We start from the raw sequence: 13,702 nt of genomic DNA, 5'->3' as shown, positions 1-13,702 counted from the left end.
CTGTATGCATGACCTGCTTCGGCTGAGCTTGTTGTGCTGCTGCTTCAGCTATTTCCTTTTGCTTCTGAATAGTGACATGGCACATCCTGGTAGTATGGCCTTTGTTCTCACCGCAGAATAAGCAAAAGATTCGTCTTGGTTGATCGCCAAATCTTCCTCCGAAGCCCCTGGCGCCTCTGCCTCTTGGAGCTGGGGGTCGGAAGGAACTTTGTTGTTGCCCTGAAGCCTGTGAGGAGTATTGTGGCCTTTGTTGCTGACTCCCTTTATCATCATTCTGAGTGGAATTGTGAATTGACCTGACATGCCTCGGGTAAAACCTTCCTCCGAAGCCCCTGGTTATTTCAGAAAACCTGAAAGCCTCCTCCCTTCTTTGACGAAAATCATTGTCAGCTCGAATGTATTCGTCCATCTTCTGGAGCAGCTTTTCCAGCGTTTGTGGTGGCTTCCTGGCAAAATACTGTGCTGACGGCCCTGGCCGAAGCCCCTTGATCATAGCCTCAATGACAATCTCATTGGGCACTGTTGGCGCCTGTGCCCTCAATCGTAGAAACCTTCGGACATATGCCTGAAGGTATTCTTCATGATCCTGGGTGCATTGGAAGAGAGCCTGAGCAGTGACCGGCTTTGTCTGAAACCCTTGAAAGCTAGTTAACAGCAAGTCCTTCAGCTTCTGCCATGAGGTAATCGTTCCTGGTCGAAGGGAGGAATACCAGGTTTGAGCAACGCTTCTGACAGCTATAACGAAAGATTTGGCCATGACTGAAGCGTTGCCACCGTACGAAGACACTGTTGCTTCGTAGCTCATCAAAAACTGCTTCGGGTCTGAATGGCCATCAAATACGGGGAGCTGAGGCGGCTTGTAGGACGGAGGCCAAGGTGTAGCCTACAGCTCAGCGGACAAGGGAGAAGCATCATCAAAAACAAAATTCCCATGATGGAAATTGTCATACCAGTCATCTTCGTTGGGAAAGCCCTCCTGATGAAGGTCTTGATGCTGAGGCCTTCGGTGTTGCTCATCCTGAGCAAGATGACGAACTTCTTCAGAGGCTTCGTCTATCTGCCTCTGTAGTTCAGCTAGCCTGGCCATCTTCTCCTTCTTGCGTTGAACCTGCTGCTGAAGGATTTCCAGATTTTGAATCTCCTGATCTAGATCATCCTCCGGAGGTGTTGGACTAGTAGCCTTCCTCTTCTGGCTTCGTGCCTCTCTAAGAGAAAGGACGTCTTGATTGGGGTCCAGCGGCTGCAGCGTGCCAGCCCCTGGTGCTGAAGCCTTCTTCGGCGGCATGACGAAGGTGATGCTTGCCGAAGGTGTTGAAAAGCTCAAGAAATGGAAGTGAGTTCACCGGAGGTGGGCGCCAATGTTGGGGACTTGTTCTCAAGTGCTAAGAGTTAAGAACAAGGCAACATAGAAAATATTAATCGTTAATATCCTTCGTCCCCCGAAGCATTATTTCCCTTAGGATATAATGATTTGCGGACGAAGGTTATGAAGGTCATACCTTCATAGATTCATCAAACAATGACGAAGGATGAAGCATAAAGAATGTAAAAGGAAACATGAACAATCATTTATTATTACTGAACATAAACAAAAATATTATTGAACTACAAGTATACCTTCAATCGGAAGGAAATGACAGTACAAGCGTGACGCAAAAAACGAATGCCAAGTCAGCGTGAACAGTACGGGGATACTGTTCACCTATTTATAGACACGGGACACAACCCTTACAAAATTACATTCATGCCCTTTACATCTGACAATAACTCTATAGTAATCTATTGAGGTCTGAATAGCCTTTTCATCTTTAAGTCGGTTCCACTCTTTGCTGTTACGCCGAAGCTTTCCTGCTCAACACCTTCGGCTCTGTATCAAGCTTCGTATTATTCCGGTCTGCTGCAATGCCGACTTTAGTCTGAGGGTACCTGTTCACATATTGTACTACAGAAATACTGTTAAATCCTGTTTTTGAGGACCTTCGGACGCTGAAGGTCCCCAACAGTGCGGATAATGACCCCCGGTGAAAAGATCTCGCCGCGGATGAACTCGGAGCACTGTGGCCGCTCTGTCGCCCATCCACTTGCGACGGCGATGTGGCTGAGCGGCCGTCGTCGAGGTGTACGTCGTTCGCCATGATCGCGCCATGCCGTGACCTTTTACCACGTCGCTGCTAGCCATAGTAGCTCACTAGTGACCGACGTAGCTCCTCAACCAGTGAATGCCACAGTAAAACACCGCGGTGACTCAGTCCCTCTCTCCGGCCGCCAGCACACTTCTTTCAAATTGGGCGCCACCGCCATTGAGCTCTATAAATTGAAGCCTCAAAGAACTCTGCCAGGTCGTCAAGAAGCCAGAGCACCCACTCCTGCCTCCGATTAGCCACTATAGTGCACTAATTTCTTTCTTCCCCCAAATCTGCTTTTCGTGCCACCATGAACGCCTCGCCGTGGCCAGCCTTCTGCAGGTCAGTTCAAGCTTCCTTAATTGGTGTTCTAGCCTCCCTCATGTCCCCTGTAGCTCATAGACTCATTCGATTGAACTAGACCGCACTAGATTGCCCTCAACACCATAGTTTCTTCTCGGTTTTCGCCGTCGTCGTGAGCAGGCGTGCTCCGGGCCGGTTTAGTGCAATTGGTTGAGGGATTAGTGTCGCCGAGGGTGGAATTAGGTGTCAACCAAGCTAGAGCGCCGGTCATTGTGTATCTTGGCCGGTACAGGCTCACCGGAGACTTGCTCGTCGCTGTCCACCGTCGTGGACCCGACGCTGCGAAGAAATAGAAATGCAGGGGCCTAACTGCGAAGGTCAGAGACATAGAGGAATAGTGCTAAGGACTCTTTATGGGTTATTTGAATGGCTAGGGTCCTCGGTGTAAAGTCGCCAGCGCGGACGCGGGCGCGTGCGTAGTTCTCCCGTCTGCAGGCCGACTTGGGCTGAATTGAGCCCAACACTATTCATTGTTTCTTTTTTTCTTTTTGCTAACAAATTAGGGAATTTATAGGAAATTCCAGAAAAATGCTAAAAATATGAGACTAATTTTACTAGATTCCTAAATTTCCCTAGTATTTAATAAAAATAGTTCCAAGATTTTTAGCAGCAACCATGAATTATTTAGTGCTTAAAAGGGCTTAAACCTAGACTTTTGGAATTTTAGAAATTACTAAATAACTCCAAAAATCATAAAACTTTTTGGGTAAACTTAATTAGATAATTAGAACCCATGGGTGAAGTTTGACATGTTTTGGACATTGTTTGATCACCAAAGCCCAAAACCCTAGGTTTATAAGTAATAATTGCCTTAACCCAGTAGAATAATGACTCAGAAAACCCTAGTATCCCTGGTGTACCGTGAAGGAAAGTTGTATTCAAAATACAACTTGATGAATCTCTACTATAGTTGAATATTCATAGCATCACATGAGCATTCATGTTTATATATGGTTATGTATAGAAAATGAAGAAGAAGTAAGTGTTGAAGAAGAAGAGACTGCACCACCAACTGAAAATCCACCTGCCGGGAATTGTTTTTATTTTGATATCTGTGGAACAGATCCCGACTCCCCTACAACACAAGGCAAGCCCTGGAGCATTTACCTTTTCCTTGTGATTTTAAACTCTTTACCACTTGAATGATGCATTAGGTGATAGGAGTTGTGTGCTAAACCAATTGCTGCATTTCCTTCCTTGGAACTGTTTACCATTCCTTGATTACCTATTTTATTAAATGGTTTCCTGATGCTTAGTCTTGCTTTAGAAAACAAAAATGTTTTGTTTTTAACAAAAGATGATGCTTCAGATGGAATGGGCTGTTTTTTAAAATAAAACTTGATGGTGGATCCATCATGGCCGTGATGGGTTCGACATCGGACAAGATGTACCTCGGTTAGGTACCAAATTTTGGGATTTGAAATTGATAAAGCTGAGACCGGACGGGTTACTTGCACGAGAAGAGAGTCTCGGTGTAGTGTCTCCGTCTGAGTCGATTAAGGACCGTGCCGATGTAGGCTTGCTGATCGAGGACCTTTTAACTGGCCACATGCCTCGTCATGGGTAAGCTTTGCCTTGGGCAGACTAATACCAGAAAGGCCAACACATCACCTCGTCATGCGTGAACCCGGTCTGGTCTTAAGAAACCCGGTGGCGAGTTGACATATGTAAGGGTTAAGTGCTACATATGTCGTGTGGTTGGAGATCCCCAGCTGGGTATTAATCGATTCAGATCACCGTTACTTCTCGGACATGAAGACTTGGTCACTGCCCTACACGTAGCAATCCAGTAAAGTTAAAAGGGATGATAAAAGACGGCTAGTATAGGCCAAGTGCTTGAACTAGGTTTAGAAAGAACTCTAGTTGCAGGTAATGACTCAACTTGATAATAAAATTGGATTTTTAAGGATCCACTGTTAGTAAGCATTTCCGCAAACAGAGTCTTTGATTCTTAAATAGCCTTACCTTGACTCCCTCAAGCCAGCATATCCTTGAGAGTCTTTTCTTTTGACGGGTAAGACTTGCGAAAGTACACTCCGTACTCAGGGTTTTCGAACCCATGTTGTTGTAGGTGAGGAAACAGCAGACTTTTGCTGTTTCTGTTCAAAGGTGGTACCCAAGGATGAGCCCCAGCAGTGAAGTCCGTCGCGGGAGGATGTTGGCCTCCCACTTTAAAAACAATACTCTTTTGTGCAGGAGGGTGTTTGCCTCTCGGGTCTGTAATAATAATACTTTAATGCAGTCATAATACCCTGGTACTGTAATAACAATACTCTCTCTCTATGATTGTAAATTAAGTTATTGTAATTTTCTTCCGCTTATTCTTTCCTCCGATGTGATGTAGTATCTGCGTGACGGGTGAAGCGCTCTTGGGCGAAGTGATGAAGGTACTGTACCGAACTTGTCGAGTGATTATGTGCATCTACAGGGTTGTCCAAGGTCCTTAGGACAAGGACAATTGTATGTGGGCCTAATACCTTGGGAGGTTCCGTCACACAATCCAACTATGAAGTCCATCCCAATTTCATCACATTTCTATTGAGGAATTTGCAACGGCTGCAACAATCTAGCTGGCTTCTGATGCTCTGCCTTGATCCTCTGAGAACTATCACATATAGCCATGTGCTCTGCGGTCTCCCTTTTCATTCCGTACCACCAAAATTTCTTCTTCAGATCCTGATACATCTTCTCACTTCTAGGGTGTATGGAATAAGCTGTCTCATCAGCTTCCTTGAGGATCAACTCCCGTGTGGACTGGACATTGGGAACACATAAACGGTCCTTGAACCATACCACACCTTCTGCATCTTCCCGAAAGTCTTTGCCTCTTCCTTCTAGAATCAGTTGCCGGATTTCATTGATCTTCTCATCATTCTTTTGTGCTTCCTTGATTTCCCGCTCTAAGGTGGGTTCTAACTCAACTGTTACTCCTCACATGGTATTCAGGAATCCAAGACTCAATCTGTCAAATTCTTTGGCCAACTCATTAGGCATCGAATGAGCGACCATCATATTGACTTGACTTTTCCTGCTTAAAGCATCTGCCACCACGTTCGCTTTGCCTGGATGGTAATGAATTTCCAATTCATAGTCTTTGATCAATTCTAACCATCTTCATTGCCTCATATTCAGTCCGACTGGGTGAATATGTACTTCTGACTCTTGTGGTCTGTGTAGACATCACACTTCTGCCCGTATAGATAATGCCCCCATGTCTTCATGCATGAACCACTGCTGCCAACTCTAGGTCATGGATTGGATAATTCTTCTCATGAACCTTCAGCTACTGAGACGAGTAGGACACAACTCTTCCCTCTTGCATCAATACACATCCCAAGCCAGTGTAGCAAGCGTCACAATACACCGAGAAGGGCTTGTCCACATCAGGCAAGACTAAGACAGGCGCTGTAGTCAACTTCTCTTTCAGTGCTTCAAAGGCTTCTTGGCACTTCTGGGTCCACATGAACTCCACTTTGTTGGCTAGCAAAGTTGTCATCGGTTTCGCAATCTTCGAAAATCCTTCAATGAACCATCAATAATATCCAACCATTCTAATGAAGCTCTTTATTCCTCGAGCATCTGTTGGCGCTTTCCAATTCAGAATGTCTGCCACTTTCTTTGGATCCACAACTAGTCCATCTTTGTTTATTATGTGACCCAAGAACAAGACTTCATTGATCCAGAACTCGCACTTACTCAACTTGCATACAGCTGGTGCTCTCACAATCTCTGCAACACCATCTTCAAATGATCCACATGCTCCTCCTCACTTTGAGAATATATGAGAATGTCATCAATGAATACCACCACAAACTAGTCGAGATAATCCATGAATACACTGTTCATTAGATTCATGAAGAAGGCTGGTGCATTCATCAGGCCAAAAGACATAATGGTGAACCCATACAGTCCATACTTGGTAATGAATGTCGTCTTCGAAATGTCTGAAGGTTGAATCCTGAGCTGGTGATAACCTGACTTCAGATCTATCTTCGAAAACACGCAGACTCCTCTCAACTGGTCAAATAGATCTTCTATTCTAGGCAAGGGGTACTTGTTCTTGATTGTGACCTCATTCAGAGCTCGATAATCGATGCACATCCTCCTAGTGCCGTCTTTCTTCTCCACGAATAGGACAGGGGCGGCCCAAGGTGAGGCGCTTGGTCTGATGTAACCTTTCTCTGACATCTCATCTATTTGCTTCTTGAGTTCCACCAACTCTGGTCCAGATACCCTGTAAGCTCTTTTAGAAAGAAGCTCTATGGCAAACTCAACTTTCCACTCAGGTGGCATACCTGGTAAATCTTTCGGGAACACATCCGGAAATTCTGACACAACCTTGATAGTCTCGAGTGAATCTGTCTCCTTGCTATCAATAGCCATCAAATGACAACCTCCTTTCTTTAGCTCGGGTGAGACCAACTCAGCCACCACTTCTTCTCCTAGCGGGGACACCAACTTAATTGTCCTCTTATCACAGCTGATAATTGCTTTGTACTTATCTAGCCAATTCATCCCTAGGATGACATCTATTCCCTGAGTACCCATTACTATGAGGTTAGCGGGAAACTCTATCCCCCTTATTTCCACACTTACATTCAAGCAAACACTATCGGCTCGAACTTTACCACCGACTGAATCAATTTGAATGGGTGTTGACATGGTAGTTATTGGAAGATTATGCGCTTCTACCCATGATGCAGTAATGAATGAATGCGTTGCTCCAGTATCAAATAATACTTCTGCAATATGGGAATCGACTGGAAACATACCTACTATCATGCCTGGTGTTTCCTAAACTGCTTCAGCCTCCAAATGGTTCAGTCTCCCATGGTTGTAACGTGTCTAGACGCGGTTGCTTGCTCCTGGCTGAGACACGTTCTGCTTCGCTGGGGCACTAGGGCCTGACTGCTGCTGGGCTGCCTTCTTTGGGCAATGCATCACCTAATGACCATGCTCTCCACAATGGAAGCATGCTCTGCCTCTGCCTTGCAGTGGGGCTGCTTGACTGCTCTGGTTGGTTGCTGGGGCGGGGAGGCGAGGTGCCTGCTGGTTCTGCCTCTGGAACTGACTTCCTCCTGTCTGGCTGTTCTGGCGATTCTACTGCTGACGCTGGGGGTACTTCCTCTGAAACTACTACTGAGGCGGGCGCTGATTCTGCTTGAACTACTGAGGCAGGTTGCCCGAGAAACGGGGGCGATTGCTGCCTCTAGACTGAGGCCCACCAATCTTGTGCTTGCGATCCTCCATCTCCTTGCGCTTCTTCTCTATCATGATTGCTCTGTTGATTAGGTGCTGAAATGTGGGGAAGGTATGGTTCATCAGCTGATAGTGCAGGGGATCGACTAAGCCTCTCATGAAACGATACTGCCTCTTGGCATCTATGCTGACATCTTCAGGAGCATAGCGGGACAGCTGCAGAAACCTGTCTCGGTACTCACTAACAGACATGGGCCCTTGCTTGAGCACCAGAAATTCCTCTTTCTTCACTATCATCAAACCCACCGGAACATGATACTGACGGAAATTATCTCTAAATTCCTCCCAAGTGATGGTGTCAGGGTTGGCGTGGGTGGCGAGGTAGGACTCCCACCAAGACTGAGCTACTCCCCTCAACAAACGGGGACCATATATCACTTTCTCTCTGTCGTCACACTGAGTGGTGTGCAACTCCCGCTCCACGGTACGCAGCCAATCTTCAGCATCCATGGGGTCAGCAGAGTGAGCGAACACTGGGGGATGACCTCTCATGAATTCAACACACTTGTCTCTAGGCATCTGAGGCTGAGGTGGGGGCTGATGCTGCTGCTGCATGCGGCCAGAGTCTGACCAATAGCTTGGACTGCCTAAGTCTACATCAAGAACATCTGCTCTATCGCCATCGGGGGTGGTGGTGGCAACTTCTGCTGAGGTGCCTCATCTTGCGGTGCTGGCTGCTCCTGCTGAGCATGCCTTCCTCCTTTGCGCCTATTGTCTGACATCTGCAGAATGCAATCACACATCAGAATTGACCTTGCAAAACTTGTAGCATAAGAAAAGAGTATAGAATTCTTCCACAATGCTGAACAGATGAACATCTTCATTGACTCCCAACACAGGCAAACACAACTTCTCAGATAAAGAGGAAAGTAGAATAAAAGGGCTTCCCAACTAGATAACTAATTTTATTAACATTAAGAGGTAAACCAAAGTGCAGGGGGTACCCACACTCTGGCGACAGTCATTACAAAGATCCAAATCCATCATAGTCCATCATGACAAACATAAAAAAACACAGGATAAGCAAACTACCCTGTCTAACTAAAACTAACTGAGAGTAAGACTAATGCTAAGACTAAGACTTCTATTTTATACATTAATTACAAGATCCAACGCTGACGATCTATGGTTCTAAATTTATCCTGGTCCTACAGTCGGGGTTACCATAGGCATGGTACCCACGCTGAGGTGAGTGGTACGGGTGCTGAGTCCTGACGGGGTCGGGGGAACCATCCTCTAGGTGACGGCGCTCCTCGCGCTCAACCAGCAACTGGGCGATCTCAGCACGAGCCCTACTCAGCTCATCTAAAGCATGGTCCAGCTCTGTGTTTAGCACGACTGCTAGGTTGACTGTGCTGCTCAACCTAGGATTGTCCTCACTAACAGGTGAGACAACCATGCCTCCTGTGCTGCCAGATGGACGGCGGGGGTAATACTTCAGGTCAAGACCATCGGCCACCCCACCGAGCACTAAGCAGTAGTGCGAAAGCGCACGTTGTGCGATATCTTGCATGGCCGCCTCAGCTGAGTCCCGCTCAAAGATAGAGTAATGCTCCGAGCAGTCCTCCGCACCCCGGAGACTATTCTCCGGACGACGCACCAAACAAGTCGCCTCCTAGCGGTCCGCGTAAACCCTATGACTGTGCTAGAAGACAGCACAACAATACTCGATAGACCAGGTACGCCGGTCAAGTGCCTGGCGCAGCAAGGTGTCGAGCGCATCGTGAAAGTGACACCTGCGAGCGGCGTCACAAGTGATGGGTCGAGCAACCCATCCCTCCGGCTCCTGCTCCTCTGAAAGGTCGGTGCTATGGCTCGAGCTGCTGTCGTCACCTCCGTCGTCAGGGTCTCCTCTAGCAGCTACTCCAGCGACCGGGACGCTCAGTGGTGGTGCAGGGGCGCCTCCAGCGGGGGCACAGGAGTGCAGCTCCTCACAGACTCTACCTCCTGCTGAGGCGAGGAAGAAGAGCCCTGCTGCTCCGACTCCTATTGCCGACGCTCCTGCTCCTCGTGCAGGCGGTGGTGCAGCCTCTCCGAATGGCTAGACTGACTAGTCACCGGACGGTGAAGCAGACGCTCCATGAGACAAGAAGGCAAGAAAGGAATGTCTGACTTCCGTGCGGTGTCTCTAAGATGAGCCATCTACAAAATACACCGTAAGCATAAGAGTGAGAATAGAACTAGTATGAACAGCAAGTAGACCATAAAAAATTAGGAAGCAGAAATAAACAAAATTTCCAGCAAGGTATAATATATATAATAGAACATAGATTTGGTCGATATGACCAACTTTTGAAGGGATACCAAAGTCAAGGTGATAATAGAGGTCTATAGTCCTTAGAACGACCATTCTACTCTAGGTTAGCGGTCCTACAGTCAACACGACTTTGATACCACTTATGTCACACCCGGTTTTAGAAGGCAAACCGAATGCGAACCATGTACGTGCCAGGATCAGTAATTCACGTACACAACAGTTACATAACCGGACTTCATCACACAGTGCTCGAATAATAACATAAAGGATAGTAATAGTCGATTACATCATGATGTCCGAGACATCCACATAGTCATTAACAGTTATCAAAGTGCGGAAAACGAAACGTAGATACACACGGCCTTCACAGGCAGTCGACTGGGTGTTTGCCGCTAACCCGCGCCTAGAACTCATCGTACTATTGGAACTCCTGGAAGTCTTCCTCCATGACTTCATCTTCTCCTGAGCAGTGGTTGCAACGTGGACAACCTGGGGGGGTTGGTGTGTAAAGCAAGGGTGAGTACACATCAACATACTCAACAGTTGTCCCATTTGGCTGTAGTGGACTAGCTTTATGTGGGGTTAAGTCAAGTAGTTGCTTTTAGTTGGTCAGGTTATTATTACTAGTAGAGAGCCAGGTTTTAGCATTAACCCGAGTTGTTAACCCAAAAGTACCCTTTCCAAACGAAAAGAATACCAGAAACATTACCATAAGCATAATCATAAGCATCATCCTCGTCAGCACCTGTAAACCAAACATCTCCAATCAAAGTATCTCTAATCAATGGAGCTCCCTTGGCCGCTCATAACTGCGAGCACGACTGATATATCAGTTTCATAACACTCTGCACAGGTTGCGAACTTTACCCACAAGCCGTGATTCACTTTTTGCCTCGGGCCGATCAAACCCTTAAACACTACCAAGGTGAATAGGCAGGGTTTCACTATGTAGGCTTTACAAAGATTCCATGAGGCTGTAGCCGCCTGTTAGGTTTCCTAAATATACCACACTCCTCCCCAAGGGGCAATCCAACCTCGGAGAGCGAGCCGCATACACCGAGCCCCATTGACAGCATGACGGCGAAGCAAACTACACCCTAGTTCCTCTAATTATTCAGCTAAGGGCGTCCCATACCACCCTCATGGTTGCACTGTTTTCTGGGGTGGTCATCCAACGAACTAGTCCTTACGGAGAGGCAATCGAGAAACCGCTCGAGTCCCCTTAAATGCCACAAGGATATAATCATAATAAAAAGGGAAAACAACGTATCATAAATAATCTCATCATGTTCATTGATTAACGTGAAGCACTAGCATAGAGCTAAACCAAAATAACACAACCCAAATAGGTAAACAAGGACAAGATAAACAAAAGCTAGTAAGTCCTTTATAAATTGTGTAAATGCGAGGAGTGAATTATAAAATGAGTAGGACATAGATGGGTCGATGGATACTTGCCTTCACCAACCAGCTGCTGCTCAAGGTCTTCACCTGCAACTCCTTCGAACTCCGCCAACTGACCGTTATCTATACAAGTTCAAACATACATTTCATAAATTTAATATAAAAAGAACAGTACACCATGCAGTAGAATATAGCAAATAAGCAGATGCTCGGTGCAGGGCTCGCACCTACGACTAAGCGAGAAAGAGAAAACAACGGTCGAGGCTACGATCGAAAGGAGATTACATTAAGCAGTTATGGATTAAAGTATTGTCCTAAACATAACCAAACTAATTTGACAATCGCGCTATGCATAAAATAAAGTTACTCTACGCGTTTAATCATTATGAACAGTTCATGGTAAGTTTAAAAGAATTGTTGTGCGGCGAAACGCACGACGACACACGCGACTAAACCAAAAATAAAATGAGTCGTCGCGCAGCGAAGTGCGCGACGCAACACTTACACTAAACCTGAAATTGAACGGATCATCGCGCGGCGAAGCGCGCCACGAAACATTTGAATTAAAGAGGAAAGTGACGCAAAACGTCGCGCGACGAAGCGCACAACCGCATACACCACTCGAACTGAATTTAAAATAAATCGTCGCGCGACGAAGCGCGCGACACAACCTATTAGATAATCTGAAAATAAAATGAATCATCGCGCGTCGAAGCGCGTGATGCAGCACACTAAATAATCTAAAATTAAACTGGATCGTCGTGCGACGAAGCACACGACACAGCACACTAAATAATCTAAAATTAAACTGAATCGTCACGTGACGAAGCGCGCGACGCAGCACACTAAATTAAATTAAAACTACAACTAATCAAACTAAATTTGAAACATTATATACTAGGGCTACGCGCGCGGCTAGGGCACGGCCGAGGCACGGCGGCCAGGGCGCGGCTAGGGCGCGCGGCCAGGGCACAGCAGTGAAGAGAGAAGGGAGAGGAGGGGGAAAGAGAGAGGGAGGTGGGGGCTCACCTTGGGGCTTGGACGATCGCGACAACCGTCCACCGGATCACACCTAGGGCAAAGGAGGTGGAAGAGAGGTGGGACAGGGGTGGGAGAGAGGTGGTAGGAGGTTGTTGCGTAGGAAACAAAATGAGATAGAGAGGGAGGGGGTGGGTGTGATATCCTGGCCCCTGGGATGGGATGTCTTGGCCCAAGGCTTAATAGAATTAATAGTGTAATCATACCAATAAGGTGCATCTTCTTTTTCGGAAGCCTATCTCGAAAGAACCTTCAAATTAAGTGTGCTTGGCTTGGAGCAATTTGGGATGGGTGACCGACCGGGAAGTTTTCTCGGGTGCGCATGAGTGAGGACAAAGTGCGCACAAAAGGCTCGTGTTGGTCTGTGGGGACAATATATGATCTTAGAGAGCTGCCAGAAGTAAGTACCACCGGTCCAGGGATTGGATGGGGTGTTACAAGTGGTATCAGAGCCAACCCTCGCGATTTCACGGGCGTGTGTGGGCTAGGGGGTTCGGGTATATGGCGCATGGCGCATGTGGGCCCGGAGTGGTCACATGACAGGGCATATGACGACACTAGACATACAGACGTGGCCAAGAGGGGAGGTTCCTGGATTGGGGTTGACCGACAAGGACGTCGGTCTTCTAAGGGGGGGTGGATTGTGATATCCTGGCCCCTGGGATGGGATGTCTTGGCCCAAGGCTTAATAGAATTAATAGTGTAATCATACCAACAAGGTGCATCTTCTTTTTCGGAAGCCTATCTCGAAAGAACCTCCAAGTTAAGCGTGCTTGGCTTGGAGCAATTTGGGATGGGTGACCGACCGGGAAGTTTTCTCGGGTGCACATGAGTGAGGACAAAGTGCGCACAAAAGACTTGTGTTGGTCTGTGGAGACAATATATGATCTTAGAGAGCTGTCAGGAGTAAGTACCACCGGTCCAGGGATTGGATGGGGTGTTACAGTGGGCGCGCATGGGGGGTGGGGCGCCAGGGGCGCGCGGCTAGGGCCGAGCCGGGCTGGGCTGGGTCGGGCTGGGCCGGGACGGGAGCCCACTACACGCACGACCACTGACCGGATTACAATTGCGAACGAAATCCGAAGCGAGGCGAGATGAACGCGCGATTAAACACAACATCAGACAAAAGAAATATGCTTCGGCATGATGCAACACCCATGTCAACTTAGGTTTTTTGTTTACACGCGAGACGGACACCAGTCGCTATACTGCTTTGAAAATGGGAAGAAGGAGCGAAACAGGAAGAGAAAAGAGAGTA

This window comes from Zea mays, chromosome 3 (genome assembly GCF_902167145.1).
Source record: "Zea mays cultivar B73 chromosome 3, Zm-B73-REFERENCE-NAM-5.0, whole genome shotgun sequence".
Lineage (NCBI taxonomy): Eukaryota > Viridiplantae > Streptophyta > Magnoliopsida > Poales > Poaceae > Zea > Zea mays.
This window is presented reverse-complemented; position numbering follows the sequence as displayed.